The sequence below is a fragment of the Marmota flaviventris genome, chromosome 11, assembly GCF_047511675.1.
Source record: "Marmota flaviventris isolate mMarFla1 chromosome 11, mMarFla1.hap1, whole genome shotgun sequence".
NCBI lineage: Eukaryota > Metazoa > Chordata > Mammalia > Rodentia > Sciuridae > Marmota > Marmota flaviventris.
The window spans coordinates 37,257,492-37,279,111 of NC_092508.1; the positions used below are offsets into that span (position 1 = coordinate 37,257,492).

The window sequence follows — 21,620 nt, forward strand, 5'->3', positions numbered from 1 at the left end:
CAGACATTATTAACCTAACATATATGATTATATAACCAGTGTGATTTTACATCATGAACAACAGAAGACTGAGAAGTTATCCTCCATTTAATATATGATGTGCCAAAATGCATTCTACTTTCATGAATAACTAATTAGAACATTTTTTTAAAAAAGAATACAAGTAACAATAAATGTTGGTGAGGATGTGGGGGGGAAAGATTCTTTATACATTGCTGATAGAGCTACAAATTGGTGCAACCACTCTGGAAAGCAGTATGGAGATTCCTCAGAAAACTTGGAATGGAACCACCATTTAACCTAGTTATCACATTCTTTGGTTTATATCCAAAGGACTTAAAATCAGCATACTACAGTGATGCAACCACTTCAATGTTTATAGCAGCTCAATTCACAATAGCCAAGATATGGAACCAACTTAGGTGCCCTACAACAGATGAATGGATGAAGAAAATGTGATATATATATACACAATGGAATATTACTTAGCCATAAAGAAGAATGAAATTATGGCATTTGCCAGTAAATGTATGTAATTAGAGAATATCATGCTAAGCAAAATAAGCTAGTCCCCCAAAACCAAAGGCAGAATGTTCTCTCTGACACGTGGATGCTAACCCACAACAAGGGAGGGGGAGATTAGAAGTTCATTGGACTAGGCAAAGGGGAATGAAGGGAAGGGAGAGGGATGGGAATATAAAAGACAGAATGAATTGGACATATCTTTCCTATACTTATATATGACCAACGTAACTCCACATCATATACAACCATAATAATGGGATCCGGACTGGAACAAGTCATACATATTCTATGTATGTATAATATGTCAAAATACACTCTACTGCTATGTATATCAAGAAAGAAAAAATAAATTAAAAAATAAAATGAAAGCAGTGCTCCTACCTTTAAGCAGACTAAGTCAGTTTACTTAGTTTAATACCTATTCAGTTGCCTTATGTCTCTAATGATACCCAAGTTCCTTTTAAACTTAGGATGTTATCAACAATGAGAGGAAAGTAAATGAAATTTCTAATTCAACACAGTGATTCTCACACAGAGTGAAAAAACAAGTGTTTGTAAAGCTGCTTCTTCTCCGTGATTCCATGGTGTCATCACTTGTTCAACTCCCTGTCCCTCTAGTCCCAGAACTAGCACAGAAACCCCAGCTTCCCGTTTGGTTCTGCTCCAGACTCAGACTTTTACTCAGCCTCTAGAGCTGGTAAAAGAAATTATTTGGCATCAGTCAGCACAATAATGAGTGGTCCAGAGGAACTCTGAGTTGAAGAAAAAAACCTAACCAGAGATTTTAAGGCCACAATGGAAAACCCACTGTGGTAAATCTAGCAGTCACAGAGATGAGCTATTTGCAGTTTGCCCCACTTTAAATGTCCCAAACTGTACACGGTGACCCTGGGCATCAGCATCTGCTCAGAGATTTTCTTTCCACCAACACCCTAAATAGCTCATCAATATACCACCTTTCCTTTATATATGTTTAAAGGGAAAAAGAGAACAAGAATGAAGATAAAGGGATTATGAACAAAATTTACAAGTTATTCTTAATTGTTTTTATAATTCATTTTTCTCTCCTTAAAAAAAAAGAAAAAGAAAAAATTAGCACAGTATAGGAAGGGGACAAGGGAGAGGGAGGAAGAGAAGGAAAGGAGAAGTACTAGGGAATGAAACTGACCAAATTATATTATTCTATTGTGTTTATGTGTACAAATGTAACAACAAATCCTACTATTATATATAATTATACATAACATAATTGTAACATAAAATAAAAATTTACTATATATTCTGCCATTTAAATGCCCAGGATAGTTTGATCACTACTATTATTTAAATACAAATTATTCATCTTTCTAATTAGAATACCTACATCACATAGAACAGCCTTCCTCTAAGCCCATATATTTATTTTTCTAAAACAATATATTTTTTTCTTACTTTTCGTCCTTTACCTGAGTTGAAGAGGCAGGAAATATCTCAGTCTTTGTTCCAAGTGAAAGCACCATTATCACCTATCCCTGTAGATCAGAAATAAACCCCTGGGGTTTAAAGTTTCATTTCTAAAACCATCTCTTACATGGAGTCTATTATCTGGTTGGAGGAAAAAGATGTTAACTGCAAGGGCTCTGGGAACTAAGCTTATTTTGTCTCTGAGCCAAATAAGACTACAGTTCCTAACAGAATGGCATAAGCAATCTTCTAAGAGCTATAGTCAGTAATTTCGTAAAATTACTCCAAAGGACAGCATAGGAAGCACGAAACTTTTGCTAAGTATAATATTTCTCTTCCTATGATTTAAAGGAAAAAGGATGTATAAACAAACTAGTAGGTGGATTTAAAAATTTAAAAAGCTACAAATGTATTCAAGAAGAAAATAAGCTATGATAAGAAAATGGCTAGAGTTAATGATGACCTTAATGTATTAAAAAATGTATTCAAATTTAATAGAAAGACAAAGAAATAGAAAATCTAGGGATGGAAAATCTAGAGGCAGGCATATACCTCCCAAGCAGAAATGTAACATTAGATATTAAAACTTAGGTCTCTCTCTCTCTCTCTCTCTCTCTCTCTCTCTCTCTCTCTCTCTCTCTCTCTCCTCCTTTCTATGGTCTTCATACAATTTCTCCACAGGAATCCAAGTACAAAAAAAAAAAAACTTTTCACACAAAAATCAACATTCAAATAGTCGCTCTGGGAAAGAGAACAGCAAAAACACTCTTGCTGAAATGAAATACAACAGCTCTTTCAACTTAACACATTTATGACTATTATAAACTATTATCAATTAATATTATTAAATAGTAACCAAAATGCTCAATTCCAAAATAAAATTTGGAAACATTCCAGAATACTTCTAAAGTTGTGTGTCCTTATGGAGCATAAATTTATAATCAAATACTGTTTGCCAAGAAACTGACAGAAATTCTAACATTACTGAATAACTTTTATGAAGGATGACTTCTAGAGAAACTATAATAATGCTATACATCTGAAATGCATTTTTAAACACAGAAAAATAGAGCATGTTTGCAAACCATATGTCTGATGGAATTAATTTTCAAGGCCCCAAAGGCAACTTATATAAATTTTGTCAAAAAAGAAAAAAAAACAAAACCTCAGCATGTTAACATGTAAAAGAAGATGTTGCTGGACCAAGCACATTGAACACTCAGGAAGGAGAATCTTGGTCCTTTAAACTTCTCCACGGCTGTAACCTTTCTCCCTCTACTACTGTCAGACATACAAGGCTCCTAGACTTCATCTTTTCCCCATTCCCCCCACCAAAATCTATTTGCAACATGGCTCTAATATCACCACTTTGTTCCTGTGTCAATTTGGGCCATGTGCTGCTGCTCTCCAATCTCTGCTATATGAACTCTCTTTCCCACTATAAAATAAAAGGCTTTTCTCTGGTGAAGTAATTCCAGCATTCAGGGAGCAACTGAGGGAGTAATGAGGCTATGTAAAATTGAAACCTGACTATTAAACAACTTCCCATTCTGTTTTTCCCATAAAGCCAGACTTGATGCAGGAGAGAGAACTCTCACATTTGAAATTGTTTTGTGAAATAATTCAATCCCATGCAAATTTAGCAGGTTCTATTCTTATATCAATGGTCCTACATCTTTTCATCTGGTGACCCCACTTAGTGATTCTGAAACACTTAGCTCACAATTTCTATAACTTCCTACCAAAAAATATGCAGGGATATAAAAGCATCCTTTTATTAATTCAAGAAGCAGGTAGTGATCTGAAGAGCCCAGAGAAGGCAATTCTGAGAAAGGTGATAAACCACATGCACACAATAAAGAAATAGCTTTGACATCTCTGTGTCATTCATTGTGCTTCAGAAATCCTAGTTCTATGCTTTGTCTTTCCCCACCTACTCCATGCCAGGCATCTAACCTAGGGCTTGGTGCAAACTAGGCAAGCACTCTACCACTAAGCTACACCCTAAGTCCTACCTTTGTCATTTTTAATCATAGATGTAAAAAACTCAAGTGCCTATAAAGGCTGTGAGAAACGCAGTGGACCAAGTGAACAACATATGAGGAGTAATGAGAATACAAGAGACCACAAACCCCTCCTACTGGTAGCACTATGACTCAGTCACATTGTGGTCTTGTAATGTGACTAGGTCATCAATTTTATTTTTCAAGAAACCCAAAATATAGTTTTTTCAGGTAGAGTTTATTAGCAACTACCAGTACTCCAAATTTTAGAAAATATCAGGTTGGACATTTCTGAGGGAGCCAACCTAAAGCCATCCATTGTCAGGGTATGTGCCATAATCATCCATTTAGTACCTCTGTTATATGTAGTCATAGTCATGGCCCAATCCCTGTTTATCTTACCCATGGAATTTTACCTGTGAAACTCAAAGGGCTTTAGCATTGTGATAGGTAATTTTATGCATCAACTTGGCAGGTATTTTGGGATAAGATTATGTTTGAATCAGTTAACTTGAGTTAAAGCAGATTGCCCTCCATATGTGGGTTGGTCTCATCCATTCAGTTGAAAGCTTAAATAGAACAAAAAGACCAGCCTCCTGTGCAAAAGGGAGCATTTTAGATACCCTGTGATATCAGTGCACCATTGGCTTTCTCGGGTCTCCCACAGGCAAATCCAGATGGCAGATCGTGTTCTCACTGGCCTCCATAATCACATGAAGCAAATCCTGATGGTAAATCTCTTTCTAAATATATATACACATATCTTATCAGTTCTGTTTCTCTGAAGAACCTTAACTAATACAAGAGAGCTGACCAAAGTCACATCGCTAATAGTTATGTTAAATAAATAAATTTAGTTAAATAAATAAATTTAATTTAATTAGTTAAATAAATAAATCTTTCTCTAGAGTATATTCCAGTACATTGACTGTATGGGAACAGTAAACTTGGTACAGATGACACTATGGATATGTTTGTGTATGTTTATATATCATAAAAACCTGAGATAGCACGTACAACATGATAATCCTCAGAGTATAGTTGCAAAACTACAGTTGTTTGTATCTATTTGTTTATATGCAGATTACTAGGTTGAGCACCAGATCTATTGAATCCAACCCTCTAAGATCGGAGTCCCGGGATCTGCATCTTGGCAACTCACCGAGATGATTTTTATGTACACCAAAGTTTGAGAGCACTGAATTAAGAGGCAATATAGATTAGTGGTTAAGAACAGATTGGAAAACCAAATTGCCTAGGGTTTTAAGCCAAACTCCACCACTTACTACCTACATAAGTGACCTTGGGTTAGTTACTTAGCCACTGTGCTTCAGAGAGAGTACACTTCACACCTCACATCTCAGACACTGGAGGATTGAACAAGGTAGGGGAGTAGACATGTACACATAATTAGCACCTAATAAATAGTCACTACTACTACCAAACTATCTTTTCATGGGTGTTCTGGCACATTTTCAGAATCATGCTAGCTGACATTTATGGTGACAATTACAGGAGCACTTTAAGATCTTGAAACACTTTCTAAAGCAAAGTTCACTGTGGTTAGATGCAGTGTGTTTCATTTTACACAAATCCTTTGTAGTTTAGTAATTTGTATGTAATCTCTATGGTAACTTTCTAGAGATTTATTTGATTAACCTGAATACCACAATAACTGACTATGCAATGTAGCAGCATGTTTGCTGTATATGAGAGAGATTTTCTTAGGAAGTATAGTCTTTCTGCAATCCACTAATTTCCTCTATTTATTTGTAGAAGGATTGTGTATATTTTATTTATATGTTACCTCTCCAGTCCCTTTCTCATCCTCCCTAAAAGATATTCAAATATAAGTATTTTAATTAAAATTTTTGTACTAACATAAGAGTTTGATCCAACATCCTTTCGCCAACAAATTCTCATAATAATATCTAAAGAAGGATATACATAGCTACAAAAGGAGCTGAAAATAATATGGTTACATGGAATATTTAAGTCTTCCCTCTTCCTCCAAAAAGTCTAATTCACTCATCACACAAGAGTGTCAAGGACCTTTACTACCAAGCTACAGTGGCTGGGTTTATTTCCTTTTTATTTTCCAATAGAAAGTCATTGAAGGCTTTAACCTGAACATATATGGGTTTGATCTATTTGATGAGTGTCTGCAAAATCATATTTAGAAATGAGTAAGAGCCAGGAGTTTTCTAGGAGACTAATACAATAATCCAGAAGAGTGGCAATAAATGCCAAATTAGGTAATGGATAAAAAGAATGAGAAGAAAGAGATTAATGGAAGTGACACCTATTCCTAAAATGTGGAATGCTCTGATATAAATTAGCATTTATGCTGTCTGGAAAATGAATGCATAACATGCCCACTGCAATACAAAATGTTCCTAATTCCAGTATGTAATTCTCCACATACCATTTCCATATATTTCCACATACCAGTTTTAAAACATTTTTCAAATGTTTTCTTTCAAAAAGAAAATTTATTTTAATACTTTTTAGCCTCTGAATTAAAATAAATCACATTGTCTTGGATTATAAGCTCTTGGGTTCTGTCAAAATCCTTCTATATCTGTTATGTAGAGAAGGGACCAAAGATGGTTAGAAATAGTGCACATCAAAGAATGCAAGATCAGCCCCTGCCATTAATGTGCTTAAATATGAAATTCACAGGTAACTGCTATCACTTACAAAGTTCTTCCTTTTTGAATATAATCATACTTAAGCAAAAGCACTTCTAAAACTATTATTCTGAAATGCACGCACATTATGTGAAGCCACCATATTATTGTAAATTACCTTGTAGTTCTTGACACTCACTATGATACTTGCACATGAAAGAAACCACAGATGCTAAAACATGATAGAGATTAACATCTCTCCTCATCATTTTGAAGGAAATAGGAGGCAAGCCATCTCACAAACTAAGCTGAGGCTTTCTGCAAGCCTTCCTGCCTTCAATTTCTATCCCAGGACAGTGAACAACATAGTATGTCATTAATTATCTTCTATTTCCAAAAGGTTTTGTAATCAGGCACATGCAAACTATCTCCAATTACTTTGGCATTAGAGAAGTTCAACTTTTAAACTGAAATGAAACCTGCAGAACATTTCACTTAGTCACCTAATTTTAAGCCAATAAAAATGAAAATTGAGGTCCCATAGCTGATAAGGCAAAGCATAAGTCTTTTCACTGCTAGTTTAGGATTCTTTCCATTGCCCTCCCCACCATCTCTTATGGGCCTTCAGTTCAGACATCAGTCCAGTATTATCTGCTGGGTCACAGTCAAGGCTGAAAAATATTAAAAACAGCCATGTACACACAGGGCAAACTGTCTTGTGCTGTCATGTAGTAAGGTATTGTCTCAAGATTGTAGATCAGTAAAGATTCATGTAGATCTATTCCACTAAGGCATTGGTGTCTTCTTAAGAAGCTGGAAAAACTAGGAAACATTAAAAAAAAAAACACTGCAATATACTAAATATCATTTAAAACAGTTAGAAAAATAAATAAACCATCTTTAAAATTTTTGATTCTTGGAGTTCTAATTCAGTTTGGAACAAGAATATTTATATATTTATCTAGATTAATAATGAGATGTTCATTATAATTAATTTATCTATGGTTTTGCTTTTTGTGGTTTCAGTTACCATAGTCAACCATGGTCTGAAAATATCAAATAGAAAATTTTAGAAATAAACAATTCATAAGTTTTAAAGTATGTGCCATTCTGAGTAACATGAAATTTCACACTGTGAAATAAATCATAGATATAAATCATCCCTTTGTCCTGTGTATCCATACTGTATAAGCTTCTTGCCCATTAGTCACTTAATAGCGGTCTCCATCTCAGTATTACAGTGCTTATGTATAGGGTTCACTAATATCTATGGTTTTAAGTATTCACTGGGTATTTTGGAATGTATCCTCTGAGGAAAAGGGGGGCTAATGTACTGATACATTAATATATAAGTTAAGAGTATCATTCCAGTCCAGTTAGAACTTTCACTTCCGAACCATTTCTGATATTCCTCTAGGATTCAGAACCATATCATAAGCAGTTATTAAGAGATCCATAGGTTCTGAATCAATAACTCAACCACCATAAGGAACATGAAATAATTCCTAGTTATCCCATGGAATCAACCTCTGATCAAAATAGTAGACAAACAACTGCACTCAGTCTGTGAATCATCATTTAATTATTATTAGTTGATACCAACACTCTTCCATAGCTGAGTTAAGTTATGATCCATGGTGAGCTGCTAGAGGGTTGCTGTTCCCTTGGAATTACCATGCAACCACTGCCCACTACCTAAAGCAGGTAAGGAGGTAACTCATTCAGGCAAGGAGTCCAATATGCAGAACGCAGCACTGGTGAGTGTCTCTAGTTGTATCAAAACCATATGGAAAACCAAACTTTGGAAAACATGTAGCACACGAAAGAAGCTGCAGAATCAGCAAACCTGAGTTATGTTTCCTGTTGGTCATATGACTTTAGCCAAGTGACTTAAGTACTCTTTGCTCAGTTTCCCCCACTGTAAAATGGTGACAATAATACCTATCTCAGAGCATTGTTCTGAAGATTGACTTTAGTGAGATAAAGTATGAAAGCACAGTATCTAGCACATGGCAGCTTGCTATACATGCTACCTATCATTTCACTATTTGAAGGTATGATTTATCCATACGAGAATAATGATGAAGGAGCCACACCAGAATATACAGATGAGATAGAAAGACTATTTACCAAGAGTAATTAAATAATTATGCTCGATGATAGGCTCCCCTCTAAAAGAAGAATTTCAGTATCAACAAATTGATTGGCCTCTCTTGCTGGAACTTGGGTACTGCTTCCACCAAAAAAAATAAATAAAAGTTTCACTCTTCTTCTTACTTTGCATCTTAAATCCTCAACTAACTCAATCCAGTGATTTAAAAGGTGAATACTGACTGAAAAGGGCAACAAAATAAACCACTGTTGATGAATTTCACTCAGTACTAAGTGGTTTATCAAATTCTTCAGCTGATCACCAGCAGAGTACTGACTCCAGGCTGAGAAGGTTTAAGATAAAACATAAAGTTAAAAATCTAGGATGTATCATTTGACTTCCTGAAATAGCACTTTCTTGAACACACAGGGAATCCCACAAAGAAGAGAGGTTATGCATGGATAAAAGGATAGTAAAGACAAACTCTTATCACCAGGTTATATGCCAATAAGTTGTTTCAAGAGTATATATGCTGAGGGGCTCCTGATTCGGGTTTTATAAAGGACTTCTTTTTCAGTTAGGGGACAGAGTGACTGGATCCTATCAATCCAACTAAATTAATCATGAATGCATAATAGAGACACAGAATGAGTTTAGACAACTGTCCTGATTAACCAAAAGAGACTGAGTTTTTAGGTTTTTTTCACTGGCTTTGTGAACCACTAAATACTTATCAGAAGACAATCAGTCAGTCAGTCAGTCATCTAGGAGATTTCTACTTTCTTAAATCCATGTTCTTCAGTCATGTTCCACAATCAACCTAGTTCAGAGAGTGTAAATCTCAGGTTTACTTTGAAGACAATAGCTGTCTAGCCTGTAGTTAAATATCTTTCCTACTTACTGAGCCTATGTGTTCATAAGGGATTTTTTTTAAGTGGCAAAAACCCATCTTAGATTATTTTAAGCAAGATGAAAATATAGAAAGAATGCTAAGATATCTATTAAGGGACCAAGCCACCAACTGCAGGAGGTATACTTCTCTCCACCATCTGACCTTCTCATTGCAGACTGGCTTTCTCCCCTGGGCAGCAAACCTGGGTATCCGAAGCTCCTGAGTTTCACAACTTATATCCTCTTTCCACAGCCAAAAGGAATTGAGTTTTTCCCAATAATGCTGACAATTTCAAGGGGAGTACCAGCTTCAGTCAGGAACCCACTCCTGGCTCATCACTATGGCCCTGGCAAGAGAACAGATGGGAGCAGTGAAGGGGCAGCATGGTATAAAGAAATGGCAGTGCTTACTGGGAGCTTGAGCCATTCCCAAAGAAAAGTGAGCATTGTTTCCAGAAGAAAGGCTGAGGGTAGTATTAAATAGAAAGTAATAGTAGACCACTATGGGTATTTATATGCATTTTACTGCAAAGATAAACATGATATGAAAACATCCGTTTGTTCATTTTGTAATTCCATTTTCACTGGAACTTAACTATGGGCCATAAATTTTATAGTCATTCAAGACATATAACTTATTGCATCCCTGACCTTCTTGGCTGGTTGTTTCCACCATTCCTACCTCCTAGTTCATAGGTGGGAAGACAATGAAACTCCTAAATACAATTTCTCCAGGAATACATTACAATGATTTCACAAATATACTACTCCTGTCTAGAGCAAGCTTTCAGGAATGAATTATTTTCTTCCTATTCTAGGTGTCTAATTTTGGCCTAGATCACCTAAGAAAATTTTTCAATGCAATTTTTATTACTATAAACAACTTCATTACTGTATAAGAGAATATTTAGCAACTGTTGAGAGTGAAGTCAAAAGGTCAGTCTCCACATATAAACCAGATTCCTATCTTATAATCTTGCCTACTTATATTTAGCAAATTCTGAAGTAGCAAAATAGAGTCAGTAGAATAGTAAAATATTGTAAGATTATATTAACATTTGTAATTATTTCTTCCAAAACTGTGTACTGACTTTGATGTTTTCATCATACAGAGTTTTCAAAGGCACTGATCCTGGAGTTACAATATAACAAATAGTGAATCTTTTCTTACTTTCTTCCTTTCTTTAGCAAAATAAACTTCTAATTACTTGATAAGCCATAAATCATTTTATGTTTAAATCCATGTGAGCATGTAATAGAGAATGTTTGAAAAACAAATGCCCCACTCATACTTCATACCTAGTAAGATGATTTCCTAGAATATTAGTCATGTCTGACCTCCCTTCCTGGGTGAGCAGAGGTCTGGCTGGGTTCAGGCGCTTGCATGGGGTACAAAAGATCCCCAGCTATGGAACTGAAGAATGGTCTCCCATGAGGCCGAGGGAGCAAGAAAAAGAGAACCAGATCCAAACTAAGTGAGGCAAGACAAAGGAAACATCAATAGCTGGAGAACAGACAGCAGTGAGACCCTCCAGGCAGGCGGGAGCCCAACTTAAATGAAACTCCATTCTACAACCAGCAGCCAGAAACTGACCCCAATTTATCCTCTACCACTTAAAATTCTCCAATGGTTCCCCATCACATTTGAAATAAAATCATCTTTCTGGGGCTACTAAAGGCCTACGTCAATCATTCTCAGCCTAGGCTGCTTATCCAAATCATCTAAGGAGCTATCAGAAATACCTAAGTGCCACCCAGTTTAATTAAATCAGAGTCTCTGGGGGGTGGGCCTCAGCATTGTTTCAGGGTTTTCTAAGTATACTTTCAGATTAGAGGACCACTGCTCCACATGGCCGGCCCTCCATCTTCTCTGATTTTATCTGCAGCCAGTGTCTTCTAAGGTCATTACACTGCATCCTCACAGACTCTGCTTTCTCCAACCCACAAACAGGTTTGCTTGAAAAGCTCTTCCCCTTTCCCACTCCCCAGCCCTCCACTGATCATCTTCACATCTTTGGTTCTGTCTCATCATTTAGGTCTCTACCCAACCAACATCTCTTTGGAGGGACCACCTATCCCTGACATTGGTAGTTCTCAAAATATGATCCCCAGAGCAGCAGTAGCATCTGAAAACTTATTCTCTGGGGCTCACATCAGGCTCTACTTAATCAAAAACTCAGGATGAGGCCCAAAATCTGTTTTAATAAGTCCTTCAGTTGATTCTGATGCACATTGAAATTTGAGATGCACTATTTTGACATATGTGTGTGTTTATCTGAGTACCTCCACTCCTCTCATTACCTGATTTTATCTTCTTCATAGCAACCATCAGAAATTCTTACTTGTTTTTTAAATTATCTGTCTCTTCCCTTCTAAAATATAAGCTCCAAAAAACCCTTACTTTCACCCCATTTGCTCAGTGCTTAGAACAGAATCTAACACGAAGTAAGTACTCCATAAATATTTATTGAATAAATGAACCCAGAAACCAATCTAGTCCTTTTCTCCTCCAGAAATCCTAAGGGTTGGTTTTACATTTTGTTTCCTCCAGAGACAGGGTCCCTGAGCAAGAAGTACACAGAGATCTACAGTAGGGTGTCTCAGAAAATGATGTCAGAACCCAAGCAAATGACCATGTACCAGCCAACTCTGACTTCTTCAGAAAGGAGGCTTTTAAAATGATGAACTTGCTTGGCTCATAGGAACTCAAAGTGATTGCCACCTGTGACTCATGCACAGCAAAAGCCCTCATTAAATCACAGGTAACCTGCCAAAGCATTTTTCCAATAAATGAATCTGCAAGGAACAGCACTCAAGAGAGCTGTCACTTGCATCAGAGGCCAAGATAATCCAACTCCCAAAAGACAATCTCCCTTGATTGGTGACTTTGGAAATGGTGGTTATGTATCCCTTCACACATCTTCCCACACTCCACTCACACCCTTCCCAATCAATGAAAAATATCATTGTTTTGATTTAAATTTCTTTCAATTACTGTGAGGGCCTTTGCTAATCTCTACTTGCAATTTGTAACGTCTTTTTCAGTGAATGGCTGTTCTCAGAGTTTTCTTTTAGGCTATTTGCCATGCTCCAGTTGATTGGTGATTGTATTTACTTTTCACTGTCATTTGTTCTGTCATTATTTTTCCCAGTTGTGTTTCACTCTTGACTTTGTTTTGATGAGTCCTCCCTCAGTCAGAAGTTAAAATTTTATTTATTCACAACTATCAATCTTTTACTTTAGAGTTTATGATTTTTTGTGTCAATAAATATAAAAGCCTCCTCCACTCCAAATATACAAAAAAAAAATATTCACCAGTATCACCTACCAATAACTCTTTGGTTCTTTATTTCCCCAGGGCCAGAGCTTTAATCCATCTAGAGTTTGGTCATCATTACTGCCAACAACAATAACTATCGTAACATAATAACATATTGTGCTTCACATTTTAAGTACTTTAAATGTATTCACTCATTTAATCCTTAAAACAAGCCTATGCTTGTTTTTACAGATGAGAATACTGAGATGAAACTTGCTCAAGATCCATGACTAGCACTTGGCAGAGCCACACTCTGGTACTGAAGCTCTGAGAATCCTAAACCTCCATTTCTATGTTATCCAGTCTCAAAAAACACCTCAGCACCACATAAAAAAATAAAGGTATTGTGTCCACCTACAACTTAAAAATAAATGTTTAAAAACCACTATGGACAATATAGAAAATGCAGCAGATCATTTGCACTATTAACATCTAAAAGCTGTATATATTTTATTGGCACATTATGCATTTCTAATTCTGTATTTCTAAACTGAAACCTGAATAAAGATGTCCTCAAGCCCACCATCCTCTTCCATCCCCCAAAATAATGTACCTCAGAACTCAATTATAATGCTTTGGGCTATAATAACTAATAAGAACTATGAGGGTCTAGCACAAGGTAACTCAAAACTTGGTATCTCCTTCAACTTACCTACTTTCCTTCACATCTTTTAAGTTCAAAATCCCAACATGAGCTTCTGTAATTTCCAAATATACCCTGATCTGATATGTGTATGCTACAAACCCGTGCTGAATAATTTGATCTATACAATAAAGTCAAAATTTACTTTTCAGGATGTAGCATTGGGGACTGAAATGTACAAAATTCTATTGTATGCATTTATGAATATTTCAAAATGAACTCCACTATTATATGTAACTACAATGAACTAAAATATAAAAGTAAATAAATTAAAAAATTATTTTTCATGATCATGTGCTACAAATTACATTTAAAAGATTTAGACATTGTTGTAAATGTGTTAACAACAAAAGATGTCATTTTATAACTCTAGTTTTCATAGAAGAATAAGTAGAATTTAAGTTTCATGAAGATAAAGACATTTTTGCTCCTTTTTTTTCTCTCAAAATTCCAAAACCTCAAAGATGACACAAAACAAAAACACAAACTCCAACTTCAGTAAAATGAAGAAGTGATTATAACCTAACATTTGAAGATGAAAAGCAAATTAAGGAAACATTTTAGCAGAGAGGAGAAAAGTTAAACCCAAGACAAGAAGAAGGAACCCAACTTGCCCTCAGAAACACTTAGCAAATGGTGACACTGTGTATTTTGATAAAGGTACAGGGTAGTTGCCAAAACAAAATTGAGTTTAGATTTTCATCTATTGATGGGCTGAAGCTGGCTTGCACTGGGGCTTGCAAGAGCTCAATGTTAGCAGGTTTCCAACTCTTCAGTGATCTTCCTCACACTGGTAGTCTGAAATCAACCACAGTGGGAGTATTTATACTGCAGGAATTGGCAACTGCTACAAATCTGAGCTTTATTTCCTCTTTTGTTTTCAGAGAGCTGGTTATCGGATATGTACCAGCACACCCCTACTCCCAAATCCTAACCATCACCACCTACTAGAACTCTGAGGTTTATTCTCCAGTGATTCAAGCACAACAGTCACAAAGGAGAGCAAGTGGAAGGTTTAGTTCTGAACAGGAAAATTGTGTAAAAGTCTGTACATTGACTCCTGAGTTCCTTCAACCCCCAGAATGTCAGCATTCAGGTTGCATCCTCCCGGCAGGAAAATAAAAATTCTTCTCTGGAGAAACTGAACTTCCCAAGAAAAAATTTTATATAAAATGACATTTTGGATGGGGCCCTCAGTGAAAAACCTACCTGATATTTCTGATTACCCTATAGTCATAACCTATCCATGCAGCTATGCGGAGTCTAAAGAATTCATTTTCCAGGGACAGGGTTGTGGCTCAGTGATAGTGTGCTTGCCTAGCATGCATGAAGCACTGGGTTCAATTCTCAGCACCACATACAAATACATAAAATAAAGGTCCATCAACAACTAAAAAATATTAAAAAAAAAAAAAAAAGAATTCTTTTTCCAGGAAGCCTTTTTCAGGAAGCCACTAGAGAATGTGCCCCACCAAAACAAAGGAATAAACCAATAAAAAAGATGACATGGAAGTAGGAAACACAGAAGAGAGGCAAAGGGCATTACCAGAGTGACAGAATACCTCAGGCCTAGAGAACACAGTGCACTCTGGGGCAGGGTGCAGAGCGTTCCAAGAAGCAGAGAAAAAAAATAGGAACTGGAAAATTATCTTTTGGCCATGTGGAACTCTATAACAAGGGAAATTTTACTGAACTGTTAGAAGATGTTGGAAGACTTAGACATTCAAAGAAATTTAAACAAAGGTAATAAATGGGCAATTATTACCTATAGACAAAATGACAAAAATAAGACACAAAGTGCAGTTATACAATAAATCACTCAATGGTGAAACATACCACATCATAATAATAATGACATTATAATACATAATCATAATAAAGTACTGGAAAAAAATACGTAACCAAAAATTTAGAGAATGTATACAATGTAGGGATTTTTCTGATGTTCTAGTGCTGGAGGAATTCTTGCATTATAAAAACAGAACAAGATTCTCAAAATTAGGAGAGATCTGGTCAAAATATCTTATAATTAACTATTTGAGTATCCATAATTAACTATTTGAGTATCCATCATCAGATACTACAATCAAAACCTTATAAAATTGTGAGTTATTAGACAAGAGAAGCTGTGATAAACAAGGATAAATTAGAACTGGTCTTCTGATGTTGTCTTTTGGAACAATCACAACTTACTGATAAAATTTTCATAGTAGGTGCAACTCATATGACCTTGGTGTATTTCTAAATTCATTTCTAAAGAACATCATGGAAAAAAAAACTTTTCATAGTTCTCATCATACTTTTTATTTCCTGCTTTGAAACACCAATCTAAGTGCTAGAGGGAAAATTGATTTCATAATTACAGGAGAAATTATGGTGGGGTGGCAGGTTTAGAGTATAAGATTAAGAGTCAGAAAACGGTGATAAAGAAGAAATACATCATTTTTTCTAGAAATTTGGTAGAAAAAATAAAGTATTCAATAATAGCAGAGGTATGAGAGAATTTTCCAGATTGGGGAGATATGTGCTTATTTAAAAATCAAATGGAAAAGACACAATTTAAAAAAAAAAAGATGGAGGGTGGTGTGAAAGGAAACTGAAGATAGGAATGGAGTTGTTGAAAAGCAAAAGAGGAAGGGTTTGCTTTTTGACCATGGTAAACAAAAGGAAATGTGAGCAATGTTTCCTGGATGGCATTAGTTTTTCAGTGAAAGAAAACACCCATTTTCTAAGGGGGAAGGCAAGACTGAGACCTTCCAAGCACAGAAAGAATAATAGCATCTTCAACAAATGGTGCTGGGAAAACTGGAAATCCATATGCAACAAAATGAAACTGAATCCCCTTCTCTCGCCATGCACAAAAGTTAACTCAAAATGGATCAAGGAGCTTGATATCAAATCAGAGACTCTGCGTCTGATAGAAGAAAAACTTGGCCCCTATCTACATATTGTGGGGTCAGGTTCCAAATTCCTTAATAGGACACCCATAGCACAAGAGTTAATAACAAGAATCAACAAATGGGACTTACTTAAACTAAAAAGTTTTTTCTCAGCAAGAGAAACAATAAGAGAGGTAAATAGAGAGCCTACATCCTGGGAACAAATCTTTACTCCTCACACATCAGATAGAGCCCTAATATCCAGAGTATACAAAGAACTCAAAAAATTAGACAATAAGATAACAAATAACCCAATCAACAAATGGGCCAAGGACCTGAACAGACACTTCTCAGAGGAGGACATACAATCAATCAACAAGTACATGAAAAAATGCTCACCATCTCTAGCAGTCAGAGAAATGCAAATCAAAACCACCCTAAGATACCATCTCACTCCAGTAAGATTGGCAGCCATTATGAAGTCAAACAACAACAAGTGCTGGCGAGGATGTGGGGAAACGGGTACTCTTGTACATTGCTGGTGGGACTGCAAATTGGTGCAGCCAATTTGGAAAGCAGTATGGAGATTCCTGGGAAAGCTGGGAATGGAACCACCATTTGACCCAGCTATTGCCCTTCTCGGACTATTCCCTGAAGACCTTAAAAGAGCGTACTACAGGGATACTGCCACATCGATGTTCATAGTAGCACAATTCACAATAGCTAGACTGTGGAACCAACCCAGATGCCCTTCAATAGATGAATGGATAAAAAAAAATGTGGCATTTATACACAATGGAGTATTACTCTGCATTAAAAAATGACAAAATCATGGAATTTGCAGGGAAATGGATGGCATTAGAGCAGATTATGCTAAGTGAAGCTAGCCAATCCCTAAAAAACAAATGCCAAATGTCTTCTTTGATATAATGAGAGCAACCAAGAACAGAGCAGGGAGGAAGAGCAGGAGGAAAAGATTAACATTAAACAGAGACATGAGGTGGGAGGGAAAGGGAGAGAAAAGGGAAATTGCATGGAAATGGAAGGAGACCCTCATTGTTACACAAAATTACATATAAGAGGTTGTGAGGGGAATGGGAAAAAAACAAGGAGAGAAATGAATTACAGTAGATGGGGTAGAGAGAGAAGATGGGAGGGGAGGGGAGGGGGGATAGTAGAGGATAGGAAAGGTAGCAGAATACAACAGTTACTAATATGGCATTATGTAAAAATGTGGATGTGTAACTGATGTGATTCTGCAATCTGTATTTGGGGTAAAAATGGGAGTTCATAACCCCCTTGAATCTAATGTATGAAATATGGTATGTCAAGAGCTTTGTAATGTTTTGAACAACTAATAAAAAAAATCTACCCTTGTCCATGAAGGGACCACCAAAGGTATTCAATGGACCAGCAGAAGGCTAATTGAACCAAGAATCACCTTGGCAGATTCCCCAGTTCCATCCTCAAGAGCTTTTAGGATAGTAGGTCCTGGATGAAACTGGGAAGTCCATTTTTAACAGACTCCCCAGGGAATTGCTATGAGTACCTGAGTCTGGAGGCCAATATATAAGGATTTTCAAGGTAAAAATAAAAAAATTCCAATCAGTGTAAAAGCATCAATGAAGGCAAAATGTAAATATTGGTAATGGTCCATATCTATTCATTTTTATTTTCTTCAACATGGAGGAAAGAAACAGACAAAATAGAATAGGAAAGGCTAATCCACAAAATAACTGGCAATGAAGTGGCATTGAGTAGCTGACCAAATCTTACCTTCTGGTTCCATGAAATAAATGAATAAAACCAGAACTCAAAACCTCATGTTTCATTCTTTTTAACTCAGTCCATTTTCAAACCAAAGAAGTTCCCTTCAATGATAAAATTGTTACCTCAGTTCTATGGGCATTGGTGTCCCAGGTCAGTACTTAGTCTGAATAAAACGAAAACAGGTAATCTGGTTCCATTCTTTGGGTATTTTGCTAGTGGATTTCTAGGTCTGCATTCTTAAGTGATTTAAAAATAAGATACTTAAACATTGATATATTCAAGTCTAGTTTAAAATCTCAGCCTTTGGAATTCCTATAGACTTTCAATAAGACATGGATATCTTACAACTTCAGAAAGTGATTACTTACTACAGAGATGTAATTTTTTTTAAGTTAAAAGCTCACATCAGCAAATCTCTGTATCAGAGATCAACAGAGAGAAAGGACAAATAAAAATCAACTACTTTCCTGGAACATAGTTTAAATGATGCTTGTCTGATCTTAAACACCATTTCTAAAACACTTGATTAAAGCTACATAATTCAGTCAAAACAGAAATTACAGTATTTAAAAGTAACTTTCTCAAAAAAAATGAAACTGAAAATACAATTAAATACAATGGAAAGGACAGAATGCTTGTGTCATATAGCATGGCCAAAATGGCCTTTTGTCACTAAAACAACAACACTGTTTCCTCACCCAAGTATAGCCTTCTTTTAAGCCCAGAAAGTGAAGAAATGCACACATAATCAATTTAAACAAATTACAGAGGCAGCTGATCCACAGCTTTAAAAAATAATCTGTCACAGTGCAGTATTCTGGGAAGCAGCCAGATGTTTGGGGGGCTTAATGAAAAATGCCAGATAAGTGGCTTTACTTCAAAACACAGAAATTGGCCTGATTAAATCAACGAATTTCTATCAGATTTTATATCATCTGGAAAGGAAAGTCTAGCCTTCTTCTGAAAGCTGAAAGTCATCCTTCCTTTAATCAAGAATTTCTTTACTGCAAGTTATGACATTTTAGTCAACTTAATCATTAAAGCGTCAGTTACTACACATCATTTGCTTTCTGAGTGACATGCCTAGATTCTTTTTACTTATTTTCATTAAGCAGGAAACAAAAACCTATAAATCACATGCAAAATTGTATCACAAAACCATTCTTGACATTTGAAATTATATCTCCTTAGAAGTTTTAGCTCATTTTTAGAACTGAAAAATGTGTCATTTATATATATATATATATATATATATATATATATATATATATATACACACATAATCTGTATTTTTTATTTTCTGGTCTTTTGGAGGGGGGAGTTCTCATAATTTTTTTTCTTTTTTGCTGGTGAACTATAATTATATGTATAGTAGGATTTGTTATTACATATGCATACATGCACACAATATAACAGTATAATTTAGACAATTTCATTACCTACTACTTCCCTTTTTCCTCCCCATTTCCTCACCTGGTTCCCTTCCTTTACTCTACTAGTCTCCCTTCTATTTTCATGAGATCCCCTTCCTGTCTATTTTTTTCTTTTTTCTCTCTATCTTCCACATAAGAATGAAAACATACAACCCTATGTGTGTGTGTGTGTGTGTATCACAATTTCTTTATCCATTCATCCACTGATGAATACCTAGACTGGTTCTAGAATTTGGCTGTTGTGAATTGTGCTGCTATAAACATGGTTATGCATGTATCACTCTAGTGTGTTGACTTTAATTATTGAGAATAAATACCAAGGAATGGTATAGCTGAGTTATATGGTGGCTCCATTCCTAGTCTTTTTTTTTTTTGTACTGGGGATTGAACCCAGAGGGATTTAACCACTGAGCCACATCCCTACCCTACCCCCCTTTTTATTTTTTATTTTGAGATAGGGTCTCAAAAATTGCTGAGACTAGCTTTGAACTTGGGGTTTTCCTGTCTCAGCCTCTCAGTTACTGGGTTTACAGGTGTGCACCACTGTGCCCAGCTCCCTTCCTATTCCTTTGAGGAACCTCCATATTGATTTCCATAGTGGTTGTACTAATTTATAATCCCAGTGTAAAAGTATTCTGTTTTCTCCACATCTTCTCCAGCATTTATTATTATTTGCATTCTTAATGGCTGCTGTTCTGAATGAAGTAAATCTCAGTGTTGTTTTGATTTGCACTTCCATAATTGCTAAAGATAATGAGCATTTTTTCATATATTTGTTGGCCTTCTTTTGAGAAGCGTTTAGTTCATTTCCTCATTTATTGATGCAACTATTTTGGGTTTTAGTGTTACATTTTTTGAGTTCTTTATCTATTCTGGATATTAATCCTCTGTTGGACAATTACCCAGTAAAGATTTTCTCCCATTCTGCAGGTTCTCTCTTCATGCTATTAATTGTTTCCTTTGCTGTGCCATTCCATTTATTAATTCTTGGTATTATTTAGTGAGCTTCAGAAGTCCTACTGAGAAAATCGTCACCTATACCTATACATTGGAATGTTGGCCCTACATTTTTCTCTAGCATTTGCAGTGTTTCTGACCTAATTCCTAAGTCTTTTGTTACTATAGCTCTTAGTATAACTTGAAGTCAGCTACTGCCATGCCTCCAATATTGGTTATTTGACTATTCTTGGTCTTTTTTTTATTTTTACAAATGAATATTAGAACAAGAAGCTGCATTTCTCAAAAAAAATTCAAAGAATAAATTCTGGAGAAAGGTACGAAAATATGCTTTTGCTTTTACAGTAAAGAAACACAAACTTTAAGGCAGTGGTACTCAAATCTGGTTACAGATTACAAATCTCTACCAGAGCTGATGCCAAAGCATTGAAATGTGGGGTTCATTTGTTTTTTATTTTATTTTGTTAAGCTACTTAGATGATTCCAATGCTATCAGGTTTGTGAATATGACCTAGAGCACAGAATCTCAAGTTTGGCTGCATAATGGAATCCTCTGGGATTATGGAGCTATTAATGTTAAGAACACTAATGCTTTGGTTCTGTTATGGGCTGAATTGTATCCCCCTGAAAAAAAAATTTGCATGCTGAATTCCCAATTGCCAGTACCTCAGAATGTGACCATATTTGAAGATGACTTTTTTAAGAAGGTAAAATGAAGTCCTTAGAGTGGGCCCTACTCCAGTATGACTGGTGTTCTTATTTAAAAAAAAAAAAAAAAATAGAAAAGACTAACGGTACAGTGGGAAAAAGGAAAAGCAAGTCATTACCCTAAGTAGAAACTCAGTTAGATAATATTTCTTTCTTTATCTGGGGCCTAGTAATTGGATGTAGTTAGTAAATTACAATGTGATTCCATTATATCCTAAGAAGAACATGTAAGGCCACAGAGAGAATTCACCTCATCTATATTATTAGGAATTATAAACCTTTGAGGGGAATTATTACCTAAGTACTTCCAATGCTTTAATTTGAAT

The 21,620-nt window shown here is 35.8% G+C and overlaps 1 protein-coding gene across 1 annotated transcript in view; it reads right to left on the minus strand.

The window, feature by feature from the left end:
- The window catches only part of Plcl1 (phospholipase C like 1 (inactive)), a 339,038-nt gene that overhangs the window by 189,932 nt on the left and 127,486 nt on the right, over positions 1-21,620 (minus strand). The window lies entirely within an intron of this gene.